We start from the raw sequence: 13,109 nt of genomic DNA on the forward strand, positions 1-13,109 counted from the left end.
CCCTCTAGCTTTGTGTCATTGGCAAATTTGATCAGTTTCCCATTAATTCCCTCCTCCAGATCATTTATAAAAATGTTGAACAACACTGGGCCTAGGACAGAGCCTTGTGGTACCCCACTTGATGCTTTCTTCCACTTGGATGTGCAGCCATTTATGACCAGTCTTTGAGTACGATCACTCAGCCAGTTGTGAATCCACCTAACAGTTGCCTTGTCAATCCCATATTTGGTCGTTTGTTTGAATAAGTATGGTATGAGATACTTTGTCAAATGCTTTATTAAAGTCAACATATACTATATCCACCACATTTGCCTGATCAACCCAGTCGGTGCTTCTGTCATAGAAGGAAATTAGATTTATCTGGCATGACTTGTTTGTTACAAACCCATGCTGGCACTGGTTAATTACTCCATTCTTATCCAAGTACTTGCATACATGTTGTTTAATAATTTGCATAGAAGTCAGGCTCACAGGCCTGTAGTTTCCTGGATCCACCTTCTCCTATTTGAAGATAGGGACAACATTTCCCCTTTGTCCAATCTTCTGGGACTTCTCCTGCTCTTCAGGAATTTTTAAAAATTATGGCGAGTGGTTCAGCAATTACCTCTGCTGCTTCTTTTAGTATCCTAGGATATAATTCATCTGGACCTTGAGACTTGAATTCATTTACGTTAGCTAAGTGTTCCCTCACCATATTCTTTGCTTATAGATAGCCTGTATTCTTTTGTTTCCCCAATAACACAGGGAAGAGCAGTTGATGTTCCATCTACTTTCTGAGAGAAAACAGATACAAAATAGGAATTTAAAAGTTTGGCCTTTTCAACATCATTTTTAACCAATTCCCCATTTTCATCTTGTAAGCATCCAATAGCATCTTTGACTTTTATTTGCTTTTGACATACCCCCCAAATCTCTTTGTATTGCTTTTGGCCTCTGCTGCAAGCATTAATTCATTATTAGCTTTAGCTTTTCTGTCAATTGCCATACAGTACTGCAGACGGCATTATATTCTTCTTTATGCTTTATTCCCACAAGCACATATCGGCCGCCGTTTTCACGGCTGGCCGATAAATGCTACGTAAATCTGGTGAACGGGCGCACAAATCAAATGTTTGTGCGCCCGTTCAGATGGCCAGGTGAGCCCGGCGCAAATGCACCAAGCTCACAAGGCCATCACCCTTTTCCCCTCCCTCCCCATCGCAGGCTCACCTGTTTCTCCCCACTCGTTATGTGCAATGGGAGGGGGTGGGGTGGAGCTAAGTGCCAGTCCGCCCTGCCCCTTGCCCATAGCCATCAATGAGAGGAGACGGTGTGGACCAGTGCTTAGCTCCGCCCACACCCCCTCAAATTGCACAGAACAAGTGGGGAGGAACAGAGGTGAGCCTGCACGGGGGAGGAGAACAGATGGAGGGAGTTTAACAGCCACACTGCTAAACTCCCTCTCACCTACGGCCACTGCCATGAGCTCCTATAGCAGCCCATGCAGTGGCCGTCGTATTTCGGCCCAAAAGATAGTTCCAGGACTATGTTTTGGGCCCGACATGAAAACGCTCAGCGCTATATTGGCTTGGCCGGGCGTTTTACGTCTCACAAATACGCCCATGTGATCTGATGTATTGGAATCCGGATTCACTGAGAAAACCCACGACTTGTTTGATGAAAAATTAAAATTTAACTTTTAATAAGAATATTTAAAAAAGTGGAACTCACTATTACAAACACGAACACTTCATACACATAGAGTGTCGAGAATTGCCCAGGTTATGCCCATGGGTTTCAACGACAAATACTGACCACTAAAGCAATTAATCAATTAAATACAGGTACTGGGTTATCATAGAGTAACAGGGAAGTTGATAGGAAAGTTTTTCTTGATAATTCCGTCGCTTCCAGATAGACTAGAATAAGTCACGTTTAACGAAACACCTAGTATGCTTTTATTGCTCCAGGGTTTATCAATGTTCTGCTTGGTTGCTGTTGTAGCTGGAAGAAGAGATCGTACCCTTAAATCTCAGGAGACTCCAAATCGGATCGTGGACCTTGGAGTATGGTGTTAAGAGCTTGTGGTCATTAGTTATAAAAGAAAGAAACAACGGAGTTTATATGTCCTGTTATTTAGGATCTATAACACTCCGTTGAATAGAGAATAAGTCTGTCTACATACAGTAATTACTGTTCGATCAAGGACCACAGATGAAAGGGGCCTTATGGCTCTTATGGCATTTAATGCAAAAGTACTACAGGTACCATGTTGCTGATACCTGATTAGCCAGGTTCTAGAAAAATAAGCTCCTGAAGTAGTCAGAAAATCAACGCGTTTCCTCAATTGCAAAAAATATGCAATTGATTCATCAGGATTCTTGAGCTAGAGCTATAGAGTCCTTTGTCAATTTTTGGCGTGGACTGATAACTCCTATTTTCACATTAGGGATACACAGTTGTAATGTGAGTTAGGAGGTTGTGTTTAGAACAGATAGGAAGACTGAATATCAGACGATTGTGGATAGGTTACGTGTTATACACCCTTGTTAAGTGTTGTGCGTGATTGAGATCTGTACGCAGGGTAAAGGTGGAGGTGTTGCTTACTATAAGCACTTAACAGGACTGCTGCTGCGTATTTGGCAGTGGGGGCTTCTAATCATACTACTATTCAGCCAAAATGATAAAAGCGACTAGAGTAAGTAGTATTCACTTAAATGTGCTGCAGCCTTGAGCTGTCAAATAACCTATGGTTAGGTCTATTTGAATACATAGACTTTTGCCCTAAATAATAAGTGCATTGACCAAGATGATGGCCTCAGCACTCAGGGTCCGATATAGTTTGCCCCAGAAAGCTACCAGAATACAGCTCCCAAATGCCTGCTGAGATCTATAATAGTAGGTGATCACTATTCTCTATTCAACTTCCACAACACACACACACAACTGTCGGGATCAACGTCCCACAACCATCTGACAGAATCCAATGCATCAGATCACAGCGTGAAAACAGCCGGCTGATATGCGCTCATGGGAAAGAGCCCTAAATATTCCCTCCTCTTTACATTTGATAAACATATTTTTCTTCATTTTAACATAAAAACATATAATAAAAAAATCTGTACTGCACATGTCCGACTGTGCAACAGCTGGGACATTCACAGTACAGAGAAATAAAACAAAAGGGAGGTACGCGGGGTCACCAGCCGGGGGCAGAGCAGGATTTTGTGCAGGATTCCGCGGCCGGAATCTAAGTCTGCTGTGTGCAGGTGACCTAATTGGGAGCAATTAAGCTTTCCTCTGTAGGGTGGGTGGTGTTTTCCTCAAGGGATTGTACTCCACAGGCTCTTTAACGAATCGGACACCCCTTCCAGGCCTAGGATCAGATTTCCTTTTCCCTTGTTTCTCCACCTCTCTCAGGCGACTGAGTTCCATCAGCTAGCTTGGGGCCAAGTGTATGTATCCAGGGACAAACACAACTCTTTCCACATATTCAAAGTCAGAACATGTCAGATCCATGCAAAAAACTTACGTTTATTGAATAGAACAGTGGGTAAGAAAAGTCTCCAGGCTGTCCGGGGTGCAGTAATGAAACAGTTGCAAGCAGTTGCAAATAAACAGTAGTCAAATAGCGTCCCTTGATCCGGGTTTCCCCTTTCAATAAGTAAAAGTAGAAAGTGTCCCGCTGAGTTTTTACCTCTTATATGGATTATAAAGGGAAAGGACTTGTGGCTATGGGCCCCGAGCACTCAGGATATGTGCATTCAGCAACGATAGTAGCCTTGCGACAGTTGCTCGCACAGCGAAAAAGGTAGCTGCATGCAGTTTTTTAAGTTGCTATGCTATAGACGTCACTGTAAGGAAAAAATGTCTGGAAAATGTATATAAAAAAATACCACAAAAAATGTTTGTAAAGAGCACATTAAATTTTAAACTTTTTTTTTTACATCCATCCTGGTTTCTTTAAATGCTTCCCATTCTTCCTTATTTTAGGGATTGTTAATGATTGCGCGTTTCCCAACCTTCTTGGACATTTCTGTCCTTAAGAACATCCAGCCATTGGAATCTTCCTACCCTCTTAGTGAGTTCATTAAAATCTGCCTTTCTGAAATCCAACCTCGAGGTCTGAGTTTTCTCATGTTTTCTTCCCCTTTTTAGCCAAAATTCAATGATAGCATGATCACCTGCCTTCTAAGGTCCCAGCCACCCGTATTTCCTCAACCATTCCCTCCCTGTTGGGAAGAATTAGATCCAAGATAGCAGATCTCCTTGTTTTCTCCTCTACCTTTTGGAAGATAAAGTTGTCAGCAAGAGTGGATAAGAATTTGTTGGATCCATTAATGTCTGGATAGTTAAATTTTCCCATAATCACTGTAATGCTTGTTTGAGAGCTTGGCCATCTGATGTAGAAAGAGTTCATCAATATCTTCTGCTTGTCCAGGAGGTCCAAAATAAATGCCAACAATGGTGTCCTTTCTGTTGTTCTCTCCTTGTATTCTTACCTAAACAGTTTTTACAGAACTACCATGCTCTAAAGCTTGAATCTCAGTGGAGATAAATGTTTTCTTAACATACAATGCAATACCTCCTCCCCTTTTTTAGGTCTGTTTCTTATAAATAAGTTGTATTCTTCAAGCCTTGTATTCCAATCATGTGTATCATTCCACCAAGTTTCCAGCATGCCATGATATATTTCTCTTCCTGTGTTAAGAGCTCAAATTCTCCGTGTTTGTTTCCCATGCTCTGTGTATTTGTGCAAAACATTTTAGTTTGTGATCGGTGTCTCATTCTCCTCTACTTTCCTTTTGAATTTTTTTGTCTTTGTTCTTTCTTTCCACTTATAATAGCAAGATTCTCAAATGAATGAATTAGCTGTATATTTTTACCTGGCCTTTCACTTCCCTTTCCATATTGTTCTACTTTAAAGCTCTCCTAATGAGTGAAGCAAGACGCCCACCAAATATATTCTTACCTGTTTTTGTAAGGTGCAACTCGTCTCTAGCAAACAATACATCATATAGGTAATTCACTCCATGGTCTACAAATCTAAATCTTTGCTGACGGCACCATCAATGTAGCCAGTTGTTCTAGAATCCTGTTCTATCTTCTTATTACATGGCCATCCACTGTGAGGATGGATGAGAATACTACCTGTGCTTCTAGTTCCGTCACCTTCTTTCCGCAATCTTCAAAGTCTCTGCAGATAGTTGCAAGGTCCTTTTTTGCAGTGTCATTTGTCCCTATATGTATTAGTAGGAATGGGTGGTGTTCTGTAGGACTGAAGAGTCTTGACAGCCTGTCAGACACAACTTTGATTTGTGCACCTAGATGATAGCACACCTGTGAGGTCTACAGAGGTGTGAGGTCTACAGAAAGCGGCCTCTGTTACTCTCAATAGGGAATACCCCACAACCACCACTCTCCTTTTCTTCTTCACAACAGCACTTCTTTTTTTTCACAAGATGACTCTGTGTGCTAACTACACAGTTCTTTGTGGGTAGAGTTATTTCTTGCTGTACCTCTATCTCTTTCTTCTCAGGAACCAGTACCAGCTCCCCCTGCGTGAGAACCTTGTACCGATTCCCAAACAGTATCGGTGCTCACTGACTTTTGGTCCTCCTGCTTCTTTGGGTCACATGCTTCCATTCCTCTGCTTCTGCAGGTACACTGGATATTTCTTTTCCTTCAACATTTTGAAGACTTTCTTCTACTCTGTCCAGGAAATCCTCACCTTCCTTAATACATTTCAATGTAGCTATTCTCTCCTGAAGACTTTGCACCTTTTCCTCTAGTAGAGACACAAGCTTGCATTTCTGGCAGGTGAACTTTGGCTTTTCCTCTGGTAGGTGTGTAAACATATAGCATACATTGCAGCTCACCATATGGCTACTCTCCTTTTCCATGTTGTCAGTTGATGTCCACATCCAAAATTCTAACAGTCAAGAATTGTAGTGAAGATACCTAACCTATAAGATACTACGGTACTAAGTGTACAACTTCTGGCGATGTCCTTCGAGCAGCTAGACCCAGCTAATCCCGTCAGTCTTCCCGCTTACAGTGATTCTTTGCTCTTCCTAGAATGCACAGGGAATGTACAAATGCAAATGATCTTCCTGCAGCTCTAATCTCTGTTATGTTTTAAGTCTCATTGATTTCAGTGGGATTTTCTGAGCTACAGTAAGGCTCTTTTCAAACTAGTATTAGGGCCTTCTATCTCTCTGTTCCGTTTTTGGAGCAGAGAAACAGATATAAAATTTAAAAAAATGTGCTATTTGTTCTGTTAGGAAAATGAAAATATAACAGAATGGAAGAAAATGGAAACCTTTCCTTTAAAAAAAACATTGAATTCATTGTTTATTTCCACTATATTTCCATTTCTCAGTTCGAAAAACAGAACAGAGAGACCAAAAACCCTAATGCTAGTGTGAATAGAGCTTTATGGTCTGCTCAATTCCATTCAGTTTCATTTTTTGCAGAAACTTGAGCAACAGTCCGTGTTATTATTTCCATTTAAAAAATGTAAATCAAACAGATCCAATTTTTTACATTATATTCAATGGTTGTCAGAACTGAAGAGAAAGGTCTCTGGTCCTGTTTTTGATGCCTTTTTAACGGATCTGTTTTTAAATGAGCATGCCCAAAAGGTTAGAGAAACAATAGAAAAAATAAAAACACTTAATGGATCCATGTACTAGAATAGTTAAAAATGGAATTAATTTTGTTTTGCTATCCATCCCATATAAGAAAATGGAAATTAGTTTCTTTAAACTGAAAATTAATAGAAGAGCCACAGTAAACATTTTGGTCAATATATATATATATATATATATATATATATATATATATATGTTAGGGCTTATTTACACAGCAGATATACGCTTCCAACTAAGCAGTTCTCCCCCTTCCCTCACCGGCTCTATGCCTCTGTCTTCCACCCCGGCGTTTGCAATGTGAGGGGGTGGAGCTAAGCTCCGCTCTGTCCCTCCCACTCCCATTGCTGACTATAACAAGGGGTAGGGAGGGGGCGGTAGCTTAGCTTCGCCCCGTCCCACCCACTCCCATTGCAAACCGTTTGGAGGGGAGAAGAGAGGCAGAGATCCGGAGAGGGGAAAGGAAGGGGGGAACTGCTTAGATGGAAGCGTATATTGGCTGGCCATGAAAACGCCGGCCAATATACGTTCATGTAAATAAGCTGTTAGCCTGATGTGCTGAGATTTGTTAGCAAAACAACTCTGTGGGTACATTATGTAACTACTCATTATTTATCATACTCACTCATAATCACCATAGTATCACCATAGTATCTACAGGGTGGCTATGGAAAAGTAGCCTGGCATCACACTATTATAAAAGTTGTCTAAAAGGAAATCTGCACAGCTTTCACTTCTTATACTATTCAGGTAAAACGAAAGCTACACAGTGATTGGTTGCTATGGGCAATAAAGATAGATTTTCATTTCGACAGCTTTAATAATCATGTGGTGCTGGGCTTATTTTTCGTGACCACCCTGTACAACAAACTTCATTGGAATTTTGTTTACTGGGAAATTTTTTAATTAGACATGTTAAGAATAAAAGAAAAGCCTGCGAAGACGTCTGAAAAATTTTAGCAGAGTCTACAAAAGTAGGTCAGTGGGGGCAACATGCAAAGTAATCTCTGCATTCGTTTGTCCTGAGTATTTTGTGTATCAGAAAAAGCTGATGCTTATTCCTAATTCCAGTGAAAATTTTTCATGAGCATCAATATTTATATAAACAGATTGCAGTTGCCATCCTGGGATGGGCTTTATACTAGTAATGTATAAGCATGAAAACTTTAAAGGAGGATTCTAAACCTTGATGCACTAAGGCTACCATTGGCACAGCACTGCACCTGTGGTGAAGGGAAGAGAGAGTGACCCAGCAGTCGTACAGGACCCCTGCTGTCAGACTAGGTTCCCTTGATTCTGGGCTATGAACCCTCCTTTCCCCTACTCCAATAATCCTACAACAAGGTTACTTAAAAGAGATTTCCATTTGTAAGTGGGTTTATACAGTTTTTTTTGTTTCAATAATTTTTTGTAGAGAACATTTAACAAACAAACACATCGCAAAGTCATGGTCTGCAATTACATGAGAATATCATGTAGCATAAGAACAGCGATGTAACACAAAGTTGCTATAACAACTGGTAATAGTAAAAGAAATTGGGACATATAAACTAGGGAAGTGAGTACAAAAACACACTCAATTAGGACAGGCCATTCGTTACTATTGTTGAGCACAGCCTAGAACAAATGAAACATACACTATATTGTGACAATAGAAACAAGGTTGAATAATCCTCACAAAGGGAAATGCTGAAGCCTTAGGTCTCACCACACATGGAAGGCCAAAAGTCTTCCCTGTCTAATCTGAAATAGGCATTCATATAAACAAGATCATTTCAATAAATGCCTTGATAGATGGAGAAGTGGAAGATCTCCAATTGTTAGCTGTTAGTAATGAAGCTGTTAAGAAAAGGTAGTTAATCTTCTAAAGACTGCTAGGATGACTTTAATTTCAAAGTGAAAAGAGCTACAGCAGGGTTGGAATGTAAGGAAATGTTCATGATTCTAGAGATTAGTTTCAATATAGCGAACCATCAAGTATTAATAAATGGACAAGCCCAGAAAATGTGATATAAGGTGCCCACATTTCCACATTGATGGTAGATTTGTGCCACTTTAAAAGGATAATGATACCATCGCAGCAGCTTTGGGTCCACCTTTTGCAGATTAGCACAGATAGGTGCCTTAAAGGACCTCTTAATAGTGTTAAACCATTGCTCTAAGGAAAATTTTAAAAACTGACTCTTTCTTCCAATTGATCAGGTGCATTTTTTTTGGAAACTGACACCTTCCCATTTACATGTGCATATATTTTTGTCATGTTCTTTCATTTCTGCTTTGAAGAATAAAAAAGAAAGACATAGACTTGTTTGGGTAACCAGATGTGAGACTGTATGAAGCGCCAACATATTCTGCAGCGCTTACAAAACAGGTACAAAAAAACAAAGATACAAAACCCACAGTTCCCTCTAGTAATCATTTGATGGAAACAGTAGGCGTCAGGGTCCTGCTCCAACCAGCTTACATACTACAAATAATGGGGTGATACAGAAGGTAAAGGGGCTGGAGATGTGCCCGTGTTGTGGCTGATTAAGTATGACTGCATGGGGCAGTTGATGGTGGCTAGCAGGGATTTCAATCAGTAGGTCAGGGAGCATGTTATCAGGCAGAGTACAGAGGGGTTTGGTTTAGGGGACATGGCATGCTTCTTTGAAAAGGTGCGTTTTTAGAGCATGCCTGAAGTTTTGTGTGTCAGGGATTGCCCGGATAGTTCTATCCATATTTTTATATCAGTATTTGAAATGTTTAATTCTGGACTGCTCAATGGCAAGGGGACCTAGACCATAGACACAGAGTCTTTAACTGATACTAGCAAAGATCGCCAAGCTAAGATAGACGCTAAATTAGGGTTGTCCGTATACCCAATCAGTTGTGAGCTTAGAGATGTTTTGCCTGCTAGATACTGTTTTATAGAAGGCCTACCAACCTTTGGGGTAAGGGACCCACCAGCTTCGGAATTGGTTGATTATACATGAACTGTATAGGCACTGAGATTAGGAATGCCAACTCTTTCTCTCCATCTATGTTTTTGTAAACTAGACAGTGCAACTTTTGGTCACTTTCCTCTCCATATAAAGGAACCTAATTGTTTCTGACACTTACATAGGATAGTGTGTGCAACAGAGGCAACTAGAGAACAGACAAAATATAAAAGTTTTGGTAGAGCTAGTATTTTGTAAAGAACGATGCAGCCTAACCAAAAAAGCTGTCTTCGCTAGCTCAATAAGCTTCTTTCGAGTAGATTCAAAGAGAGGGAGGGAATTTACATTTATTATTTTGGTTACTAGAAAGCAAAGTTTAATTACTAAATACAGGACCAAGCTCTCCTACATGGTCACACATCACACACAGCTCTACTACATCTATCCTTATTCCCACAAATCACGCACACAGCACATGATACACACAGCTCTGCTACATCCTGATTCACATAAACACAGCTCTGCTAGATGGTACATCCATTATGATCTCTACACATCACACACAGCTCTACTACATCCATACTGACCCCACACATCACACACAGCACATGACAAACACAGCTGTACTACATCCTGATTCACACACACAGCTCTATTACATCCATCCTAACTCAGCACATCACACATACAGCACATGACAAATACAGCTTTTCTACATCCTGATTCACAGACACACAGCTTTGCTACATGGTACATTCATTATGATCCCCACACATCGCACACACAGCTCTACTACATCCATCTTGAGTCCCACAAAAGACAAAGACAGCTTGGCTTCTCCCACAGTTGTGACATTACCACAGGTCCTTTAGCTCACCAGATCTCTGTGTTGGTGGTAGGTTGGTGTCTTCAGTTAGGACCACTGAGTTGTGTGTGAGATAATAACGGCTTTGGTGCATTATCATTGTGTTATTTTTTCCTCCCCTTTTCAAGAGCCCTAACTGTGTTGTTCTTCTGTGAGTAAGGCTCTGTGTTATATATATTATATAGGACCTGTGTTTACGTCACACAGGGGGCAAAGCATGTAAGGTCGTTTAGCTCACCGGATCTATTTAGTGGAGGTAGTCAGTGTATTCTGTCAGGACTGCTGAGTTGTGTCTTCTGAGATGGGCTTAGTTATATTCTCGTTTTGTTATTTTTGTCCTTTCCTTCCAAGAGCCCTAATTGTGTTGTACTTCTGTCAGACAGGCTCTGTGTTTTATATATGTTATAGGACCTTTGATCTTGTCACTAGGGAGGCGGACCGATGAGGTCACCAGGGGTGGAGCATAAGAAGCACTCACATACTAACTGAAAAGTGGTCTTTAGTAGTTTGATTTTATATTATAAACACATTTGTTTAACTCTGTAAGCTTGTAAGCTTGCAAGCCTTATTGTACGATGTGGAGCATGTCATGCAGAGAGAAGAAAGCCTTTTATCATGGTCTGATATAAGTGTATTCCTAAACTGTTGTCTAAACCCACAAAGGAGATCATGAAGTGAATCCGAGGGCTTTGATTGCATTTGGGCTTCCACTTTTTTGATTTGTTGTAGTAGGAACAAGGTTTCTTTATTAGAGATGAGCGAGCACCAAAATGCTCGGGTGCTCGTTACTAGGGACGAAATTATCGAGTAACGAACCCCATTGAAGTCAATGGGCGACTCGAGCATTTTTGTATATCGCCGATGCTCGCTAAGGTTTTCGTTTGTGAAAATCTGGGCAATTCAAGAAAGTGATGGGAACGACACAGCAACGGATAGGGCAGGCGAGGGGCTACATGTTGGGCTGCATCTCAAGTTCCCAGGTCCCACTATTAAGCCACAATAGCGGCAAGAGTGCCCCCCCCCCCAACAACTTTTACTTCTGAAAAACCCTCATTAGCAATGCATACCTTAGCTAAGCACCACACTACCTCCAACAAAGCACAATCACTGCCTGCATGACACTCCGCTGCCACTTCTCCTGGGTTACATGCTGCCCAACCCCCCCCCCCTGCACGACCCAGTGTCCACAGCACACACCAAATTGTCCCTGCGCAGCCTTCAGCTGCCCTCATGCCACGCCACACTCATGTCTATTTATAAGTGCGTCTGCCAGAGGAACCGCAGGCACACACTGCAGAGGGTTGGCACAGCTAGGCAGCGACCCTCTTTAAAAGGGGCGGGGCGATAGCCCACAATGCTGTACAGAAGCAATGAGAAATATAATCCTCTGCCACCGCCATCAGGAGCTGCACACGTGGGCATCGCAATGGGGAACCTATGTGCCACACACTATTCATTCTGTCTGCATGCCCCAGTCAGACCGCGGTTTTTTATAAATAGTAACAGGCAGGTACAACTGGGAATCCCCAACTCCGCAATGGGAATTCCGTGTGCACCCACAGCATGGGTGGCTCCCTGGAACCCACCCGCAGTACATAAATGTATCCCATTGCAGTGCCCTGGACAGCAGAGCTAACGTCAGATTAAATGCAGGTGGGCTTCGGCCCAAACTGCATGCCCCAGTCAGACTGGGGTTCTTTAGAAGTGGACACATGTAGTTACAACTCCGTGTGGACCGATAGCATGGGTGGCTCCCTGGAACCCACCGGCGGTACATAAATATATCCCATTGCAGTGCCCAGCACAGCTGTAATGCAGGTGGGCAAAAAATTAATTGGATTACACTGTAGGCGAGGGCCCCAAAAAATTGGTGTACCAACAGTACTAATGTATGTCAGAAAAATTGCCCATGCCCAACCAAGAGGGCAGGTGAAACCCATTAATCGCTTTGGTTAATGTGGCTTAATTTGTAACTAGGCCTGGAGGCAGCCCAGTTAAAATAAAAATTGGTTCAGGTGAAAGTTTCAACGCTTTAATGAGCATTGAAACGTATAAAAATTGTTTACAAAAATTATATGACTGAGCCTTGTGGGCCTAAGAAAAATTGCCCGTTCAGCGTGATTATGTGAGGTTTCAGGAGGAGGAGCAGGAGGAGGAGGATGAATATTATACACAGATTGATGAAGCTAAAAGATCCACGTTTTTGATGGTGATAGAGAACAATGCTTCCATCCGCGGGTGCAGCCTACGTATTGTTTAGTTATCGCTGCTGTCCGCTGGTGGAGAAGAGAAGTCTGGGGAAATCCAGGCTTTGTTCATCTTTATGAGTGTAAGCCTGTCGGCACTGTCGGTTGACAGGCGGGTACGCTTATCTGTGATGATTCCCCCAGCCGCACTAAACACCCTCTCTGACAAGACGCTAGCCGCAGGACAAGCAAGCACCTCCAGGGCATACAGCGCGAGTTCAGGCCACGTGTCCAGCTTCGACACCCAGTAGTTGTAGGGGGCAGAGGCGTCACGGAGGACGGTCGTGCGATTGGCTACATACTCCCTCACCATCCTTTTACAGTGCTCCCGCCAACTCAGCCTTGACTGGGGACCGGTGACACAGTCTTGCTGGGGAGCCATAAAGCTGTCAAAGGCCTTAGAGAGTGTTCCCCTGCCTGTGCTGTACATGCTGCCTGATCTCTGCGC

This window comes from Eleutherodactylus coqui, chromosome 1 (assembly GCF_035609145.1).
Source record: "Eleutherodactylus coqui strain aEleCoq1 chromosome 1, aEleCoq1.hap1, whole genome shotgun sequence".
In the NCBI taxonomy this organism is placed as follows: Eukaryota; Metazoa; Chordata; class Amphibia; order Anura; family Eleutherodactylidae; genus Eleutherodactylus; species Eleutherodactylus coqui.